This window comes from Globicephala melas, chromosome 5, assembly GCF_963455315.2.
Source record: "Globicephala melas chromosome 5, mGloMel1.2, whole genome shotgun sequence".
NCBI lineage: Eukaryota > Metazoa > Chordata > Mammalia > Artiodactyla > Delphinidae > Globicephala > Globicephala melas.
The window spans coordinates 53,869,253-53,889,740 of record NC_083318.1 but is presented as its reverse complement, the minus strand read 5'-3'; positions in this window follow the sequence as shown (position 1 = coordinate 53,889,740).

The window sequence follows — 20,488 nt, the reverse complement described above, 5'->3', positions numbered from 1 at the left end:
CATTATCCAGAATACATGCCCTGGTCAGAACAGAGACTTGTAGAAATACTCACTTTAGATGACTCTTTTAAGAGCATAAATGTGAAGAAATAAAATGATCTTACATTTCAAAAAAAAAAAAAAAGAAGAAGAAACTAGAGAACTTGCTTAACATCTCTGCTCTCTGTCATGTGGGGATACAATGAGAGGAAGGCCAGCTACATACCAGGAAGTGGGCTCTCACTAGACACTGGGATCTGCTGGCACCTTGATCTTGTATTTCCCAGCCTCCAGAATGATGAAAAATAAGTATCTGCTGTTTAAGCCACCCAGCCTATCGTAGTTTGTTACAGCAGGCCAAGCTGATTAAGACATACTCATTAACTAATTATTAACCAATTTTACTATTATTCAGTTGACCAAGATTTTTTTGAGTGTTTGTGTCTCATGTTTTAATTTTTAAATCAGAGATATTAGACAAAGTGAGGAGTCATGCTCCCTATGAGCAGCACTTTTTCAAAAGTCTTTGTACTGTTTACTTGAACAAAGTGAAACAATTTCCAAATAAGTCCAATCATCGTATTTGTGTATTTTCAAACCTGGACCACCTCCTAATCCGCCCTAACAGATAAGCACATGAAACTGTGTAGTTGTTTGCCAATGGTTCAGAGAGATATGTAGACCTCAGGCAGAAATTCATGAGAGAGTCTGCCCTTAGAAATCACATTTTCTGATAGGCGGCCAGGAAGGCTTCACCATGAACACACCCAGTGGTAGAGAACTGATACTTTTAAAGACTTTCCATTTCCATTTTATTGTAAAATTCTTTCTATATGCAGGAGAGTTTTTACTATTCCTTACTCTTCTTCTGCAAAGGCAAAGAATACATCCATTTTCTCTTCCAAACTATAATATTGCATACTTGAACTCACCTCTCATGTATTTTCCAAGCTAAGGAGCCCGATTTTCTTTGATACTTTTCAAGGAAAAATTTTATGGCATGATTTACCAACTTCTGATTGTTTTTGTCTTAACTTCAATTTAAAAATGCATCTTTTGAATTTGTATCAATGTAAGTTGAACATAACAGTCTATGGACTGTCTAAATATAGAAACTGTATTCTATAATGTAGGAACTATACTTTAAACAAAGTGTTTTTGTTGTTTTTGTTTTCATCAAACTGAGGGAAATTACTTGCTTTTGTCAATAACAATGGCTCAGTAAGAAAATTAAATGAATCTCAGCAAGAAAGATGTGAATTCCTAGGTCGTGAACTATAATTTCCAAGGAAAGAGTAGTGCTTCTGACATAGGCCCCCAAAAGTAGATCTGGGCTACAAATCCTAGCGGAGAAGCAGTGCGTTAGACTACTGTAGTTTTAATAATTATGTTTTAGTTTGCCATTTATTTTAATGTCCATATAATAATCTGGAATATTTTTTGCACGTAAAGCAAGGTCGCCATGTACTTTTATTTCAGGAATATTGCCTATTCCAAATAGATAATTATTTCCATTAAATTTTACTGTTAAAAATTATCTCAAGTTTCTGCCTGGCCAGAAAAGTTTAAATTCTAATCTTATATTTTCCTAATTTATATATTTTTCCAAATTTATGTTATCTTCCTATGTGGTTAACATGCCATCTCTATCTTTGTAGCATTTATATGGATTTTATGGTGATCATGGAATAAAATATAATTATTGATTTTAATAATAACAATGTTAATTATTTATAACTAATATAAGCTGCACATATTAAAGTGTGAAGCCAGTGTTAAAGATCAGAATGTAGGATGAGTATGTATGATTTTTTAACTCTCTTATCATGGGTGTAGTGGAAATTAAAATAATAAAGCATATTTTTGTGTAACAGGCAGTGTGCATGCATGTGCATTAGGCAATATTTAGTTTGAATCTTATCTCTGAAACTCTCCTGGATATATAGTCTTAGGAAAATTGTCATCCTGTCTTATTTTTTTCATTAAAAATTTTATACTTTGGCTCATAAATACTTTATAATTTTTATTTCTTACAGTATAAATAATTTTTAAAATTTAACAGAGAAATACTTCACTCACAATGCCATTCTTCCAAGAATCAATTGCTGTTATTTTACTCTGCTCTTTCATTAAATTAATTAAAATTTATTACATTTTATTAAAATTCTCATATATTTATCTAATAAAATTCATAGAACATATAATTTTGCAGTTCATTTATTTCATTCAAAATTTTAAAAATGTCATCTTGTAGCTTTTTATATTGTTTCCATAATTAATGTTTTATTGATTGCATAACATGACAGAGTTGATATTTCTTTCTTTACTATTCTATCCTTTTATTTTTTCCATATTTTGAATATTTCCAGTCAAGGAAACTTTTCTTTTTTTATTACATAAATCTTGGAGCAGAGAATCAAAATGTACATGATTTTAAATATTTTCTTTATACCTCCCTTTCCATTCCAGTAGTAAAAGTAAGGTAGACAGTTTTCATCCATGTACAGTGGTGTGTAACAAAGGAGATAATGTACTTAAGAACAATATTATTGGAACTGAGGGGACAGGATAGCTCAGGGTAAATATACACAAAAGATCTTATACATTTATCTTCTAGGTGGATTTTCCCTAGCTTTTTTGACTTATTCATTTATTGACATATTTAAACTGCAATTTGACTATTTCTACTAATATCACCCTAAAGAACTGCACATGTATGTTTTTATGAGATGGACATGCATATGGTGGGTGTCTATTAATAAATAGAAGGAGGAGAGAATTACATTGCATTAAAATATCTATATTTTTACTCAGGTCCACATGTGTCTATCTGGACCACCCTATCCACCTCAGCCATGTAGAAGTCAGAAATGGCACTTTAGCTGCCAGTAGCTGCAATGAGAAAAGCTCTGAAAGGTTGGTAAAAACACTTGAAAACCACGAGAGCAGTTCTACTCCATGGAAGAGGCAGGGCAAATGCATGTCTAAGTCTGGTTCATATCAATTGGAATCCAGGAGAGTGAAAGCTGGAATATCCAACAGGTCATCATATCCAATCCTCTCATTTGTCAATGAGCAAATTGAATCCCAGATATCTAAAGTGATGTGCTCAATTTAAATTTATTATTTAAATTTATTAGTTACTAATTGTCACTCAGAGCCACTATTATTCACATGGCAACATTTTTCATTTTATAATAAAACTCAACCTAATTAGCAAGAAGAAAGATGGATAATACATAATTAAATTAGACATGCAAAACAGTTTATAAGGAGTTTTACTATAAATTGTGAACTTGAAAATAAAAAATCTAAATAGTGAAAGTTGACCAGAAAAACAGGCTTTATTTTTCCCCCACTATTTACATTTTTATATCAATTATAAAGTTATTTGGCTAGTATTTCTTCTCTTAGGTGATATAATTTCAAATACTCTGGTAAATAGAATAAAAACATAAGGGGTAGTTTTATTTGAATTTTTTCCTTATGGGTATATGCTTTCACTGTATGTAAGTTTTACTAATATTAATAATGGTTATATATATATATATATACACACATACTCAACAAAAGAATAAAATTCCCATCAATATATAATAATAGCATGTATTATTGTTCATTGAATTGATTTATTTCTTCAAAGCTTCAATATTTATTGTATGTGTTGGCTGATGGCATTAGTATAAATTCAATAAGCTATTTGGTATCATTCCTTGGCAAATTAAACAATAAATATTTTTAAGAACTAAACAAGGAGGATAAGTGAAAAATATATTTCCCTAACATTGTATATAGTAGTCTATTAAATTTTCTGTAATAATTTTGAGGGGTACATGTTACAGATTATACAAAGTATACTCATATTCAATGATAATTTATTAAGCTGAATTTCAATAATCAATATTGTCCTAAATTTTTCATAAAGAATATCACTTTAATAAGATATTAAGTGTTTACCTTTATGATAACCAAAAATGAAAATCAAAACGTGGTACAGTACAATTATACCTGTGTGTAGCAAATTAAGAAAGATTATACATTTTATTACTGAGGTTCTTAGCCCAACATGGCAAATTAATTACTTATCTCACACTCAGATACGAAGAGAGAACCAAGGATTACCAGACATTTTCTAAAAAAGAGAGAGGACAAGAAAATGAAACGGGGTAAATGATCCTGTAGGAACCTGAGATAATTCGGATTTTTATATCCAAAAAAATATGTTTCAAAAATTAAGGCCAAATAAAGACTTGAGGAGAAGTAAAATCTCAGAGAATCTGGTGCTAGCTTATTTTTCCTATAAGAATGTGTGAAAAAGTTCTTCAAGTTGACAGAATCTTAGATATCTGCCAGAGAATAAAGAATACCATAAATGAAAACTATGTAAGTAAATATATAAAGCTGTTTATCTTGTTTTAAAATTTAAATTAGATATAATTATTTAGAGTCCAAATATATGACAATACCACAAGGACAGAGAGAGAATATTGTAAGATTCTTACATTAAATGTATATAATATGTTACAATGTTATTTGTGATAAATTAAATATGCATCTGTAAACCCTAGAGCAACCAATTTAAACAATCAAGTATGTCTAATAAGCCAACAGTGGAGATAAAATCAAATTTTGAAAAATTCTCACTTAATTCAAAAGAACATTGAAAATATAAAAGGGGAAAAGAACTGAGAAATAAGAAACTGGTAGATTTAAACCCAACTGATATGTTCATTATGCACATTTAAATGTAAATTTTTAAAACTGCAATTCAAAGGCAGAATTTCTGAGAATTCTTAAAAAACAGGAGTATCAAAGAAGCAGAACAGAGTTCAGAAACAAAACCATGCATTATGGCCACCTGATTTACCTATGGGGGCCACTCTGGAAACAGTGGTCTTTAAAATAAATGATACCATGTCAAATGCATATCAGTATGGAAAAACATAAATGAGTCTCATTTCCTTACTTACAAAATACATGATAATTTATTTGAGATTGATTATAGAACTAATGTAAAATATAAAGCAATGGTGTTTCTATAAGAAAACTTAGTATAATATATTTATTATTTTGAGTAGTCAAAGATTTCCTGAAGAACACAAAAATCACTTATCGTCAAAGTAAATATTAGTAATGAAACTAAAAAATTCTGTTTAAGGAAGGCAATATTAAGAGAGTGAAAAGCAAAGGCAGAGACCAGGAAAGGAAATCTGTAATATAGAGAGACTACAAATAACTTCTACACATAATATAGAAAGTACAATTCATAAACAGATGAGTAAAATGCTTGAAGGAACATTTCACAAAATATTCAAATGGTCAATATTCATATGAAAAGGTTCTAAAGAGCATTTGTCATTATAAAAATGCAAATTAAAATAACTACAAGGTACCATGACACACACAAAACAGGATGACTAAAATTTAAAAGCTAGACAATGCCAAGGGTGGCCAAAGATGTAGAATTAGATTGCTAATGGTAATATAAATTAGTTAAATCACTTTCAAAAAGAGTTTGCCAGTGTCTGCTAAAACTATCACCTGATCAAGGAATTACATTCCCAAATTTTATTCCAAGAAAAATGAGCACATTTTTCCACCAAATTATACAAGAGTTCATAGCAGCTTTATTCAGAATAACTTAAAATTTGAAATGACCCAAAGCCCAACACTAGAATGGGTAAGTACACTGTACTATACTCATACAATGTAAAAATATGTCACAATAAAAAGAGAAAGACTCTCAACAATAAGGATAAGCATCACTGACATAATATTGAGCAAAAGAAATTCCATACAAAAAAGCATATAATGCTGCATTCCAATTCTGTGAAATTTAAGAATAGGCAAAACTTATCTATATTTTTAAAGTAAAAGCTATCTCTGGGAAGATGCGTTGCTTAAGAATTGTCAAATGTGGTATATTTGGAAATATTAAATAACTTGATCTGAGTGCTGGTTATATAGGTATACACAAATGTAAGATTTATTGAGATTTAAAACTATAAATTTAGCAGTATACCTTTTTTTCCTTTAGCATAAATGTAAATATCTTGATAGAGAAAATACCTGTATAATTTAAAGGAAAAAAAAATCACTGTTGTTGATCTTATCAAGTTTGTATTCTTGTGGATATAAATTCTGCTTCCAATTAAAAAATATAAATTTATATATTATGTTAAAAATCAATTTTCTCTTAAAAAAATTAACATTAAAAAGAATACTGCAAAGAATTGAAAATATTAAAATCAATTACCTAATTCAAGTTCTTTCTGGGACCAAAAATCAAATTTAACCAAATACCACAAATCAATGAGAGTATACTATGGATAAAAATATCCATCCTTTTGTGTTCAAATTTTTAAAAAGTCTATCGCCATTACCCTTAACTTCTTGCATTCTCAGGGAAACTAGAAAATAAGAGAGTTCACATAACCTTAGAAAAACTACAAGCTGCGTTATTGGATTAGATAATTGTATAACAATATAATCTCAAGAAATAAAAAAAGTAATTCAAGACAAATAATTCTCAAACTTGTTGGTTTCAGCACCCATTTGCTCTCTAAAAATAACCTAAGGACACTAAAGAGTTTTAGTTTAAGTGAATTATATGTTATTATTTACTCTATGCTAAATTAAAATGTGAAATGAGTTAATATATCTCTTTATTACTTCATTTAAAATGAGCAAATAAAATATCTATTACTTAACATACAGGTTCCTTTTTATGAAAATAAGTATATTTTCTAAAACAAAAATAGTAAGAATATGGCATTGTTTTCTGATTTTATAAATCTCTTTAATGTCTGACTTAATAGGAGAAAGCTGATTTTCATATCTGCTTCTACGTTTGATCTGTTCTGCTATCACATGCCATTAACCTGTGAAAAATTCTACTTTACACTCGTGAGAGAATGGGGATGAAAAATGCAAATGACATCATAATATTATTATGAAAATAGTTTTGACCTTGCAGATTGTTTGAAAGTGTCTCAGAGACCTCCAGGACTCCTCAGACCCTAGTTTAAGGTCAGCTGATATAGATTGCTCTCTCCCAACATTAAGAGGTTGGATTTAGTCTTTTCTGTCTACATAATGGCCACAACTTTCTGGATTATAAAACACAAGCCTCTAAATAAACTCAGAACTTTGAGTTATAAATAAAATTAATATTAATAGAAAAAAGTCTATTTAGCAAAATAATTCCATTTCTGGTTATCTAACAACAACCCAGTAATAGAAGGAGATTAAGAGGCAGAAAATGTAGGGTTGCAAAATCAGGCTCTAAGCACTCTTTAGAAGGTACAGAAAATGGTCAGGAAGATAAGAGCAGACTGATGCAGGCTCTGACCAGAAACCTGGTGACCAGTTTAGGGTCACCAAGGCCCCCTTCCATTTAATTAAGTATTCTCTTTTTGAACAAAAAAGGGAAAGAAGGTAAATGAAGAGTGCAGACCTTTTTAAGAACCACAAGTATTTTGGGAGAGGTCTTTGGCTGAATTCAGTATGAAAATATGAAACCTGTTAGACTGTAGCAACTGCATTCTCAATATTGTAAACAAAACCAAAAAAAGATGAGTTGAGAAATTTTGTTGAAGTAAAAGTCTGGTAGCCCCAAATAACTTTGTTCATAATGAAATAAGAAAGCATGATGTGGTCATTCACAAAGGAAAAGGCAAGAAAATTGCTTTGGAAAACATAAAGCTCCAATACTTTACATGTTTTTCTGAAAACAGGCAGTAAAGAAAAACAAAACAAAACTACAAAACTACAATGACCAAACAACAGCTTCAGTTTCCAGCCTTTTAAAATAACTAAAGGAGACTGTTATTGAGATTTTACTGAGATATTAGCATTAGTAGATTTAATAATAGTTTTAATGTTCCTATTGAACCTAATACAATTTTGTGAGCTTATTTTTCCAACATACTTTTCAAAACAGTTTTGAATTTTCAATCATAAAACAAATGCATATTATATAACATATCAATAAAATATATTAAAATATTCACATGTAGCTTAAGAAAAATGTTACCAATATTTGAAACATCTTGTGAATCTCAGCAGTGAATTCACTTTTTTAATTTTCACCAAAAAATATGTATCCACGAAAATAAAGTCTTCGTAAGTTATGTTTCTAAACTATATAAATGGACTATAAATTTACGTATCCTTCTGTGTTGCCATTTTTCTCAAAATGTTTTAGAGATTAATTAACATTGATATGTATCGATAGATATATTTCATTCATTTTCAATGATGGATAGTATTCAATTGTGTAAATCATGATAATTTATTTTTCTATTCCCCTATCAGTTTATATTCGATTGTTTCTTTTTTTAAAACTTTTATTGACTGTTTTGTACCATTCTTGTACATAAACAGTTTTCTCTTGAGTGTGTACCCAGGAGCCTGACCTATGTTTAATAGAGTATACATGTCTTCAATTTCACTAGGCAATGCTCACCTCTTTCCCAAAGTGCTTGAATTAATTTCTTTCTCAACAGGAAAGGATGGGAGAGTGGAGGGTTTCCATATCTCCACATTTGTCAACACACAGTACTTTCAAATACAGTATTTGTTTCTCTAACCTGTTGGATGCTTGAAGTGGTACATTGTTGTCATTTTAATGTGCATTTCCCCAATTAGCAATGAGTTCAACATTTTTCTAGGCATAAATTTATAATTTGGATATCTACCTATGTGAGGTAACTGTTTAGTTTGCCCAATATTTTTGTTTGTTTTTTTTGGATATCCCCTATTAATTTGTTGTATCTTTGTATCTCATATGTTTTACACATAAGCTTTCAAGACAGCTGCCCTTAATAAAGAGCATATGGAGTCTTTTAACAAACAGATACCCTCAATTTTAATGTAGTTGGTTTTATTAATTGGTAGCATGTTTTGTGTTTTAAGAAAGCTTTCCTAGCTTGAGGTCTCAAAGATACTTTCATATATTATCTTCTAATGCTTTTTGTATTGCCTTTCTTAATTAGGCAGTTAGTTTACCTGGGATGAATCTGAGTGGGAATCAGATGTCTTGTGTTTCCCCAAGACATCTGATTCCCACTGGATGCCCAATTATTGTAGCGTCAATTTCGAAAACACGCTGTTTTCCTAGCTGCTCTTCAGTGACCCTTGCCAAATACCAAGCATCTGTATATGTGTGATCTATTTCCGGGCTCTCTATGGTCTATCCCTGCACCAATACGACTCTGCAGAATCTACATAGCTTTATACTATATAATGATATTTTGTAGAACAAGTCCTCCATCCATTTTTTTCCCCTTCAGACTATCTTGGCAAGTATTGACCCCTTGCAGTTGATTTCATATAAATTTAAGAATCAGCTTTTTCGTAAAATAAGTGTTGCAAATGGGTTGGGATTACATTAAAATTATAAATCAATTTCAAGAGACTTGACATATTTAAATATTGAGTCTTCCTATCCATATGTGGTATATCAATAGGTTTATTTAATTCTCTAACACATCTCCTTTAAGTATAACAATTATCTAGGAGTTCTTGCCCATTATGTATTTATTACCATACATGTTTTATATTTATAATATATTAATATTTCTTAAAAAAATTTTTACTAGGTTTTTTGGTTGATATATATAAAGTCGATTATTCTGTATTATTTTGTATTTAGCAAGCTTTCAAAATTCTTGTAACATTTGTAATATGTGTTGATTTTTTCGAATTTTCTATACACAATATAATGTGAAAATTACAGCAACTTTGATTCTTCTTTATCAGTCCTTATAAATTTATTTGCTTATTTTGCCTTACTGAGAAGGTTGGGGCTTCCAGTACAAAGAGAAATAGAAGTAGAGATATGGGACAACTTTTTCTTGTTGGTGAATTCAAAGAAAACCTTTCAATATTTAAAACTTGAGTGGGAGGTTGGTTGTAGTTTTAAAATATATATATATTTATTAGAATAAGAAGTTTCTTTCTAACCTCAATTTGCTACAAAATTTTCATCATGAATGATTACTGAAGTTTATCAAAAATATCTGTTGAAATAGTCACATGATTAAAAAATAAACTGCTACTAAGTGCACTACTTTGATTGGTAGTATAGTAACTTTTGAGAAAATAATTCTAATATCTTTTAAAAAAAGCCTAAATCTTTAAGAAACATCAGTAAATAACATAAGGTCCAAGTAGACTTTCTTTTCTGCATTCCCAGCTTTCTATTCTTAAATTCACCCACAGACACAATGCCTTTTATTATGTGTTTATAATGGAAGTGCTCTGTTCATTTTACTAAAGAGATTTTTCAATTCTTCACACACTTTTTAAGACATTTCTTCTGAAAATTATAAATTCAGTAGGTCACATACAACCGATATGTTACATTACGAAAATTGTTATATTTTAGTGAGATACAGTGTTTACTTTTAAAACTAGCAGCTTATATATGAGCATATAGTATTTGAATATATATGTTGGAACACCATTCTGTAATAACACATGATGTCATATTACATTTTGAGACCTAAAAAATAATTCATATGTTGAAAATAGGTGGTCATTCAATTTGTGAAAGCATGAAGACTACTACCATGTAAAAATCTTATTACTGCAAAAGAAATTACAAAATACATAAGGATGCCATATTTAAAATATGGCACATTTTAAAAATACATGACAAGAACAAAATAGAAAGAGAGAGACAGAGAAATTTTTCAGAGTCCAAAAACTAAAGCAGGAATCCAGATAGGTAAGCTGAATGAAGACCTAGGGACATATGCTGAAATCTGGGACAGGAGATGAACATTTCTTTAAAGCATTTTAAATGCCTTAACCCATGTCATCATATGGGTTTACATCTATGTGTTTACATCTATTGTGTTTCTGTAATGCACCAATTGGCCATCAATACAACTTGGCCTAAAAGTTCAGTCTGGTACAAGAGTGGTTTGAAGATGAGCTGAGAAAATAACCAAGATGCATGAGATGTAAAACTCATAAAATATGTTCTTGCATGTGTATAACTATTTTTCATTAAATGACCTGTTATATTTAGAGAAGATTTTCAACTCAGTCAAATGAACAGTATGATTTTAGTCTCAACCAATTAATTTTCTACAAACTTGGCATAAAACAAAACTAATCTTAGAGCACATCCAGTTCTTCATTAACACAATTTCATATTGTGTGCTTCTGAATAATCTTACATATTTGATACAGTGAAAAATACACACTGAGACTGTCTTTTAGTTAATTTAGTTAGAATTTTTACCATAGGTATTGTTATCATTCCTTGTAGACAGTAATCCATCAACTGTATTAGAGCTCAGATTTGTTGCTTCATGAAGGATGGGCTCATCTGATCTTTGTCTTTTGTTGGTACATGATTTCTAAAAAGACGGCATGTTTCTTTATCACACATCAAGAAATTCAGATTTAACTCTCTCCCCACAAACTCACCCACACAGTTCTGAAAATAATGAGCCTTGTTGTCATGCCAGTAATCTCTGTACAAACATAAAGAATTATATGAACGAATGTAGCTGCAGCACTGTTTGTTGGGAAAGGAATGCTTTGTCTCAGAAGCACCTATTGATGAAGTCAGATACATTCATTAAGTGGTGTGAAGGAGCAGATGTATGCCTGAAGCCCTTGGAGACGTAGAGCTTGAATTTTCATGTTCCAAATGGGACTCTATCAGATGCAACATCCCCAGTGACAGAGACCCTGTCTCAACTTTGCTTAGTTTTAAGTGCTGCTATGAAATATCGTATGATAGTTAGTTTCAGTACAGTTAAAAGCTTTTATTTTTAAATGCCCTACGTGTTTAATTTACTCAGTAAACTGAAGTATGTCTGATCTCTTACCAGCTTGTGTCACAATAATGGCTGTTTTTTAAAGGCTCAGCTGGGACAGTAGTTAAAAGTCCTTGAAAAGTAAATGGCATACATTCAATTAAGCTAAGGAAATAGCTAAAACAAGTATTATTTAGTGGGTTTTTAATTAGATGACTTCTATTAAATTGGTGCTCTAAAAGGGATTTCACAATCTCCCAAGATTATGCTAGCTAGAATTGAGTCGATATAAATTCCATTTAACTCTATCTTGTGAGAGCTCTCTCACAGATGGGATATTTCTCTGTCATCAGCATCCATATGCCCAGCATTGCACCATTAATTCCCCGAATGATGCTCAAGAGGTAAAACAAGGTAGCTTAATCTCAGGTGGTAAATCAAAGAAACAGACTTTCTTGTCATGAGGCACAACAGACTCTAACTTTATACTCTTGAAATTTTCCAACATCAGCGACAGAGCAGCCTGAGTCCATGATTAGGACTCCTTTCTTGCTTGAAAATTTCTGAGGCAGAGAGAAAGAAAATTTACCCTTTTCTCCACTAGGAGTATCCACATTCTCTCAGCAGATCTTACTTGTATTTCTGTAAAGGGTCTTTTAAGTTCTGTCCCCTGTTGGCCTGAGTCTTACTCCTTTTTACCATTTCTGCCAAATTTCAAAGTTTTAATTCTGATGATGTTGAGCTTCTTCTTATTTTCAAAATCACCGTGTTCCTCTATTTCTTGGCAATTTTTCCCACCATCTGGGATGAACCTTCATTTGGGAAACTCTGTCCCTCCTTTAAACATTGCTTTAGCTCACCTTCCCCGTGACTCTTCTCAGAAGACACATGCTCCATCCTTCCAACTATGCCTCCCCTGACAGAGTGAACCTCTTGTTTCCATTTGGCAATTCTGTTCCAGGCACACATATTGTGCTTATTATTCTATGCTATAAATGTCTATTTCCCACAATGGACAACGGGATTTTTTTGGTCAAGGATGTTATGTGATTCAGATATTTATTCCATTCCTTATACTAGGCATTCAATAAAATTTGAAGTGAACTAAATTATTAATATATTCCCCTCCTTTACTCTTCCCACTAACTGACTTGTCGTCTACTGATTCACTGTTTCAAGTACACAAAGAAAGCAAAACACACACGTGCGCACACGCACACACACACACACACACACAGAGAAGTTGGTACTAAAGTAGAAAAATCATGGGATCTTGATTTTTTTATACCTGAGTCAATTCTTGTTTTGGCCCCCTCCTATAAATAAGACCAATAATAAAATTTCTAAATCTCAGTTCCCTTTTCTATAAATAAGGATATGAGTTATGTTTGCTTCAATGTATTATCTTAATTAATGATCAATGTCAAAGAATCTTGTAGGTAATATGGCCAAAAATTTATTTATGTGCTAAATGCCAGGCACTTTACATACATTTCCTAATTTGATTGTCACTAAAAACCAACACAACGATGCTTTTATCACTTCTATTTACTAACAAGTGAAGTGATGGTTAGATATGTCAAGTAATTTGCTTAATGGAAAATAAGGGCACTTATTCTAGAAATCACAATTTTAACCATCATAATATAAAAATTAATGACACAGAGATTCTTTTTCATTATATGCTGAATAACAGCCCCTATTATATTCATTTTCGCTCTGAGGTGTTAATTGTTGAAGCTAAAACAACATGAAGCTGGAAAACTGCAGACCTGCTTGAATTACTTCATCCAAAGTAAAACAGTTCTTGAGAACACAAATGAGTGAGGGTGCCTTTTCTTTTTAAGTGAATTTAACATAATAACAGTTAAAATTTTCTTTGCCTACATCTGGGACAGAAAAAATTGGTAAAATAACATGAGAAATATAATCATGATTGGTGTCTGAAGCTAACAAAAAATTGACCTAAAGGTCATCATTCAATTTCACAATCGTTCCACAAGGGTAACTGGGCATTAATAGTTGAGAAGACACATTTCTGCCTTATTAAAGTACATCTGTTTAGCTACATATTTTTAGAGTCCACAAACTCCATACTATGTCCCAATTACTAAATCGATTCCAAACCTCCTGCTCTTGTTACCAGTCTGTCTGGGTTCCCTTGCTTCACTTTTCCTTTCCAATATACTCCCCTTCCTCACGGAAATTCATCTTTCAAATCCTACACTCAGATTCCTGAGTTATACTAATATCTAAAAACTGATAATAGCAGAGTGAAAACTAATAGTGACTGCCTACATTTATTTTTACTTATCATATGCCATTTATATTATTAAGCATTAAAAAATACTTTTTCTATTTTAATTCACATTTAATCCTAAGAATTGGGTATTACTGTCATATTATAAATGAAGAAACAGGCAGAGGGGAGAGGCAGCATGTCGAAAGAAGGGCCTCTGGAGTGTGGAGTTCTGGAGTTTGGAGATCCTGTACGGAGATCACTCTAAAAGAAGACTTGAGATTCAGTGGGAGACTGCCATGTGACAGAGTTTTGGTGCTCTGGCCAGGTGTCAGGCCTGAGCCTAGGAGGTGGAAGAGCCAAGTTTAGGACATTGGTCCACCAGAGACCTCTCGGCCCCTCGTAATATCAATCGGTGAGAGCTCGCCCACAGATCTCCATCTCAATGCTAAGACCCAGCTCCACTCAATGACCAGCAAGCTCCAGTACTGGACACCCCATGCCAAACAACTAAGCAAGACGGTAACACAACCTCACCAATTAGCAGAGAGCCTGCCTAAAATCATAATAAATTCATAGAAACACCAAAACACACCACCAGACCACCAGAAAGACAAGATCCAGCCTCATCCACCAGAACACAGGCACTACTCTCCTCCACCAGGAAGCCTACACAACCCACTGAACCAACCTTAGACACTGGGGGCAGACACCAAAAACAACAGGAGATACGAACCCTCAGCCTGTGAAAAGGAGACCCCAAACACAGTAAGTTAAGAAAAATGAAAAGACAGAGAAACATACAGCAGATGAAGCAGCAAGGTAAAAACCCACCAGACCAAATTAATGAACAGGAAATAGGCAGTCCACCTGAAAAAGAATTCAGAGTAATAATAGTAAAGATGATCCCAAATCTTGGAAATAGAATGGAGAAAATACAAGAAACATTTAAAAAGGACCTAGAAGAACTAAAGAGCAAGCAAACAATGATGAACAACACAATAAATGAAATTTAAAATTCTCTAAGGGATCAACAGCAGAATAATTGAGGCAGAAGGAAGGATAAGTGACCTGGAAGACAACATAGTGGAAGTAACTATGGCAGAGCAGAATAAAGATAAAAGAATGAAAAGAATTGAAGACAGTCTCAGAGACCTCCAGGACAACATTAAACGCACCAATGATCGAATTATAGGGGTCCCAGAAGAAGAAGAGAAAAAGAAAGGGTCTGAGAAAATATTTGAAGAGATTATAGTTGAAAATTTCCCTAACATGGGAAAGGAAATAGTCAATCTAGTCCAGGAAGCTCAGAGAGTCACATACAGGAAAAATCTAAGGAGAAACATGCCAAGACACATATTAATCAAACTATCAAAAATTAAATACAAAGAAAAAATATTAAAAGCAGCTAGGGAAAAGCAACAAATAACATACAAGGGAATCCCCAAAAGATTAATAGCTGAAATTCCAGCAGAAATTTTGCAAGCCATAAGGGAGTGGCAGGACATATTTAAAGTGATGAAAGGGAAAAACCTACAAGCAAGATTACTCTACCCAGCAAGGATCTCATTCCATTTTTAAAGAGAAATTAAAACCTTTACAGAAAAGCAAAAGCTAAGAGAATTCACCACCACCAAACCAGCTTTACAGCAAATGCTAAAGAAACTTCTCTAGGCAGGAAACACAACAGAAGGAAAAGACCTACAATAACAAACCCAAAACAATTAAGAAAATGGTAACAGAAACATACATATTGAAAATCACCTTAAATGTAAATAGATTAAATGCTCCAACCAAAAGACACAGACTGGCTGAATGGATTAAAAAACAAGACCCATACATATGCTGTCTACAGGACACCTACTCCAGACCTAGGGAAACATACAGACTGAAAGTGAAGGGATGGAAAAGGAAATTCCACACAAATAGAAATCAAAAGAAAGCTGGAGTAGCAATTCTCATATCAGAGGGAACAGACCTCAAAATAAAGACTATTACAAGAGACAAAGAAGGACACTGCATAATGATCAAGGGATCAATCTGAGAAGAAGTTATACAATTGTACATATTTATGCACGCAACATAGGAGCACCTCAATAGATAAGTCAGATGCTAACAGCCATAAAAGGGGAAATCGACAGAAACACAATAACAGTAGGGAACTTTAATACCCCAGGTTCACCAATGGACAGATCATCCAAAATGAAAATAAATAAGGAAACACAAGGTTTAAATGACACATTAAACAAGATGGACTTAATTGATATTTATAGGGCATTCCACCCAAACACAACAGAATACAATTTCTTCTCAAGTACTCATGGAACATTCTCCAAGATAGATTCTACCTTGGGTCACAAATCAAGCCTTGGTAAATTTAAGAAAATGGAAATTGTATCAAGAATCTTTCCAACATCAGCGCTATAAGACTAGATATCAGTTGAAGAAAAACACTGTAAAAAATACAAACACATGGAGGCTAAACAATACAATACTAAATACCAAGAGATCACTGAAGAAATAAAAGAGGAAATCAAAAAATACCTAGAAACAAATGACAATGAAAACACAACGACCCAAAACCTATGGGATGCAGCAAAAGCAGTTCTAAGAGGGAAGTTTAGAGCAATACAACCAAACCTAAAGAAATAAGAAACATCTCAAATAAACAACCTAACCTTACACCTAAAGCAATTAGAGAAAGAAGAACAAAAAAACCCCAAAGTTAGCAGAAGGAAAGAAATCATAAAGATCACATCAGAAATAAATGATAAAGAAATGAAGGAAATGATAGCAAAGATCGATAAAACTAAAAGCTGGTTCTTTGAGAAGATAAAATTGATAAACCATTAGCCAGCCTCATCAAGAAAAAAAGGGGGAAGACTCAGATCAATAGAAGCAGAAATGGAAAAGGAGAAATAACAACTGACACTGCAAAAACACAAAGGATCACGAGAGATTACTACAAGCAACTATATGCCAATGAAATGGACAACCTGGAAGAAATGGACAAATTCTTAGAAAAGCACAAACTTCCGATACTGAACCAGGAAGAAATAGAAAATTTAAATAGACCAAACACAAGCACTGAAGATGAAACTGTATTTAAAAATCTTCCAACAAACAAAAGCCCAGGACCAGATGGCTTCACAGGCGAATTCTATCAAATATTTAGAGAAGACCTAACATCTGTCCTTCTCAAACTCTTCTAAATTATAACACAGGGAGGAAACTCCCGAACTCATTCTGTGAGGCCACCATCACCCTGATACCAAAACCTGAAAAAGATGTCACACACACACAAAAAAAAAACGACAGGCCAATATCACTGATTAACATAGATGCAAAAATCCTCAACAAAATACCAGCAAACAGAATTCAGCAGCACATTAAAAGGATCATACACCATGATCAAGTGGAGTTTAGCTCAGGAATGCAAGGATTCTTCAATATACACCAATCAAACAATGTGATAAACCATATCAACAAATTGAAAGAGAAAAACCATATGATCATCTCGATAGATGCAGAGAAAGCATTTCGACAAAATTGAATTTCGACAAAATTCAACACAAATTTATGATAAAAACCCTCCAGAAAGTAGGCATAGAGGGAACTTACCTCAACATAATAAAGGCCATATATGACAAAGCCACAGCCAATACTGTTCTCAATGCTGAAAAACTGAAATGATTTAAACTAAGATCAAGAACAAGACAAGGTTGCCCATTCGCACCACTATTAGTCAACATAGTTTTGGAAGTTTGAGCCACAGCAATCAGAGAAGAAAAAGAAATAAAGAAATCCAAATTGGAAAAGAAGAAGTAAAACTGTCACTGTTTGCAGATGACATGATACTATACATAGAGAATCTTAAAGATGCTACCAGAAAACTACTAGAGCTAATCAATGAATTTGGTAAAGTAGCAGGATACAAAATTAATGCACAGAAATCTCTTGCATTCCTATACACTAATGATGAATAATCTGAAAGAGATATTAAGGAAACATTCCCATTTACCATTGTAACAAAAAGAATAAAACACCTAGGAATAAACCTACCTAAGGAGACAAAAGATCTGTATGCAGAAAACTATAAGACACTGATGAAAGAAATTAAAGATAATACAAACAGATGGAGAAATATACCATGTTCTTGGATTGGAAGAATCAACATTGTGAAAATGACTCTACTCCCCAAAGCAATCTACAGCTTCAATGCAATCCCTAACAAATTACCAATGGCATTTTCCACAGAACTAGAACAAAAAATTTCACAATTTGTATGGAAACAAAAAAGACCTCGAATAGCCAAAGCAATCTTGAGAAAGAAAAACAGAGCTGGAGGAATCAGGCTCCCTGACTTCCAACTGTACTACAAAGCTACAGTAATCAAGACAGTGTGGTACTGGCACAAAAACAGAAATATAGATAAATGGAACAGGATAGAAAGCCGAGATAAACCTACACACATATGGTCACGTTATCTTTGATAAAGGAGGCAAGAATATACATTGGAAAAAATAAAGTCTCTTCAGTAAGTGGTGCTGGGAAAACTGGACAGCTACATGTAAAAGAATGAAATTACAACACTCCCTAACACCATACAGAAAAATAAACTCAAAATGGATTAAAGAGGGCTTCCCTGGTGGCACAGTGGTTGAGAATCTGCCTGCTAATAAAGGAGACACAGGTTCGAGCCCTGGTCTGGGAAGATCCCACATGCCACGGAGCAACTAGGCCCGTGAGCCACAACTACTGAGCCTGCGTGTCTGGAGCCTGTGATCCGCAACAAGAGAAGCTGCAACAGTGAGAGGCCCGCACACCGCGATGAAGAGTGGCCCCCGCTTGCCACACTAGAGAAAGCCCTTGCACAGAAACAAAGACCCAACACAGCCAAAAATAAAAATGAATAAATTAAAAGAAGGCTCAACATTTAAAAAAAAAAAAAAGGATTAAAAACCTAAATGTAAGTCTAGACACTATAAAACTCTTAGAGGAAAACATAGGCAGAACACTCTATGACATAAATCACAGCACTATTCTTTTTGACCCACCTCCTAGAGAAAGGGAAATAAAACCAAAAATAAACAAATGGAACCTAATGAAACTTAAAAGCTTTTGCACAGCAAAGGAACCCATAAACAAGACGAAAAGACAACCCTTAGCATGGGATAAAATATTTGCAAACGAAGCAACTAACAAAGGATGAATCTCCAAAATATACAAGCAGCTCATGCATCTCAATATCAAAAAAAACAAACAACCCAATACAAAAATGGGCAGAAGACCTAAATAGGTATTTCTCCAAGAAGATATACAGATTTCCAACAAACAAATGAAAGGATGCTCAACATCACTAATATTAGAGAAATGCAAATCAAAACTACAATGAGGTATCACCTCACACCAGTCAGAATGGCCATCATCAAGAAATATGCAAACAATAAATGCTGGAGAGGGTGTGGAGAAAAGGGAACCCTCTTGCACTGTTGGTGGGAATGTAAATTGATACAGTCACTATGGAGAACATTATGGAGGCTCCTTAAAAAACTACAAATAGAACTACCATACGACCCAGCAATCCCACTACTGGGCATATACCCTGAGGAAACCATAATTCAAAAAGAGTCATGTACCAAAATGTTCATTGCAGCTCTATTTACAGTAGCCAGGACATGGAAGCAACCTAAGTGTCCATCATCAGATGAATGGATAAAGAAGATGTGGCACATATATACAGTGGAATATTACTCAGCCATAAAAAGAAACGAAATTGAGTTATTTGTAGTGAGGTGGATGGACCTAGAGTGTGTCATACAGAGTGAAGTAAGTCAGAATGAGAAAAACAAATCCCATATACTAACACATATATGGAATCTAAAAAAAAAAAAAAAATGTTCTCTAAAACCTAAGGGCAGGACAGGAATAAAGACACAGATGTAGAGAATGGACTTGAGGATACGGGGATGGGGAAGAGTAAGCTGGGACAAAGTGAGAGAGTGGCATGGACATATATATATATACACTACCAAATGTAAAATAGATAGCTAGTGGGAAGCAGCTGCATAGCACAGGGAGATCAGCTTGGTGCTTTGTCATCACCTAGAGGGGTGGGATAGCGAGGGTGGGAGGGAGACGCAAGAGGGAGGGGATATGGGGATATATGCATATGTATAGCTGATTCACTTTGTGATACAGCAGAAACTAACAGACCATGTTAAGCAATTATACTCTATAAAGATGTTAAAATAAATCAATAAATCAATCAATAAATGAAGAAACAGAAGCTTAATTTTCCACGGTCAAGAAGCTGGAAAACAGAAACTGGTGCTCGCACTCTGGCCTGTCCCACACCAAAGTGGAACCATTACACTATTGCCTCCCTGAATGATCCACACTTACTGCATTCAGGAAACATGCAGTGAGCATTTCTGTGATAGTTAAGTATGGTATTTAGTGTTGTCAATGATTAAAATATATATTAAGACAG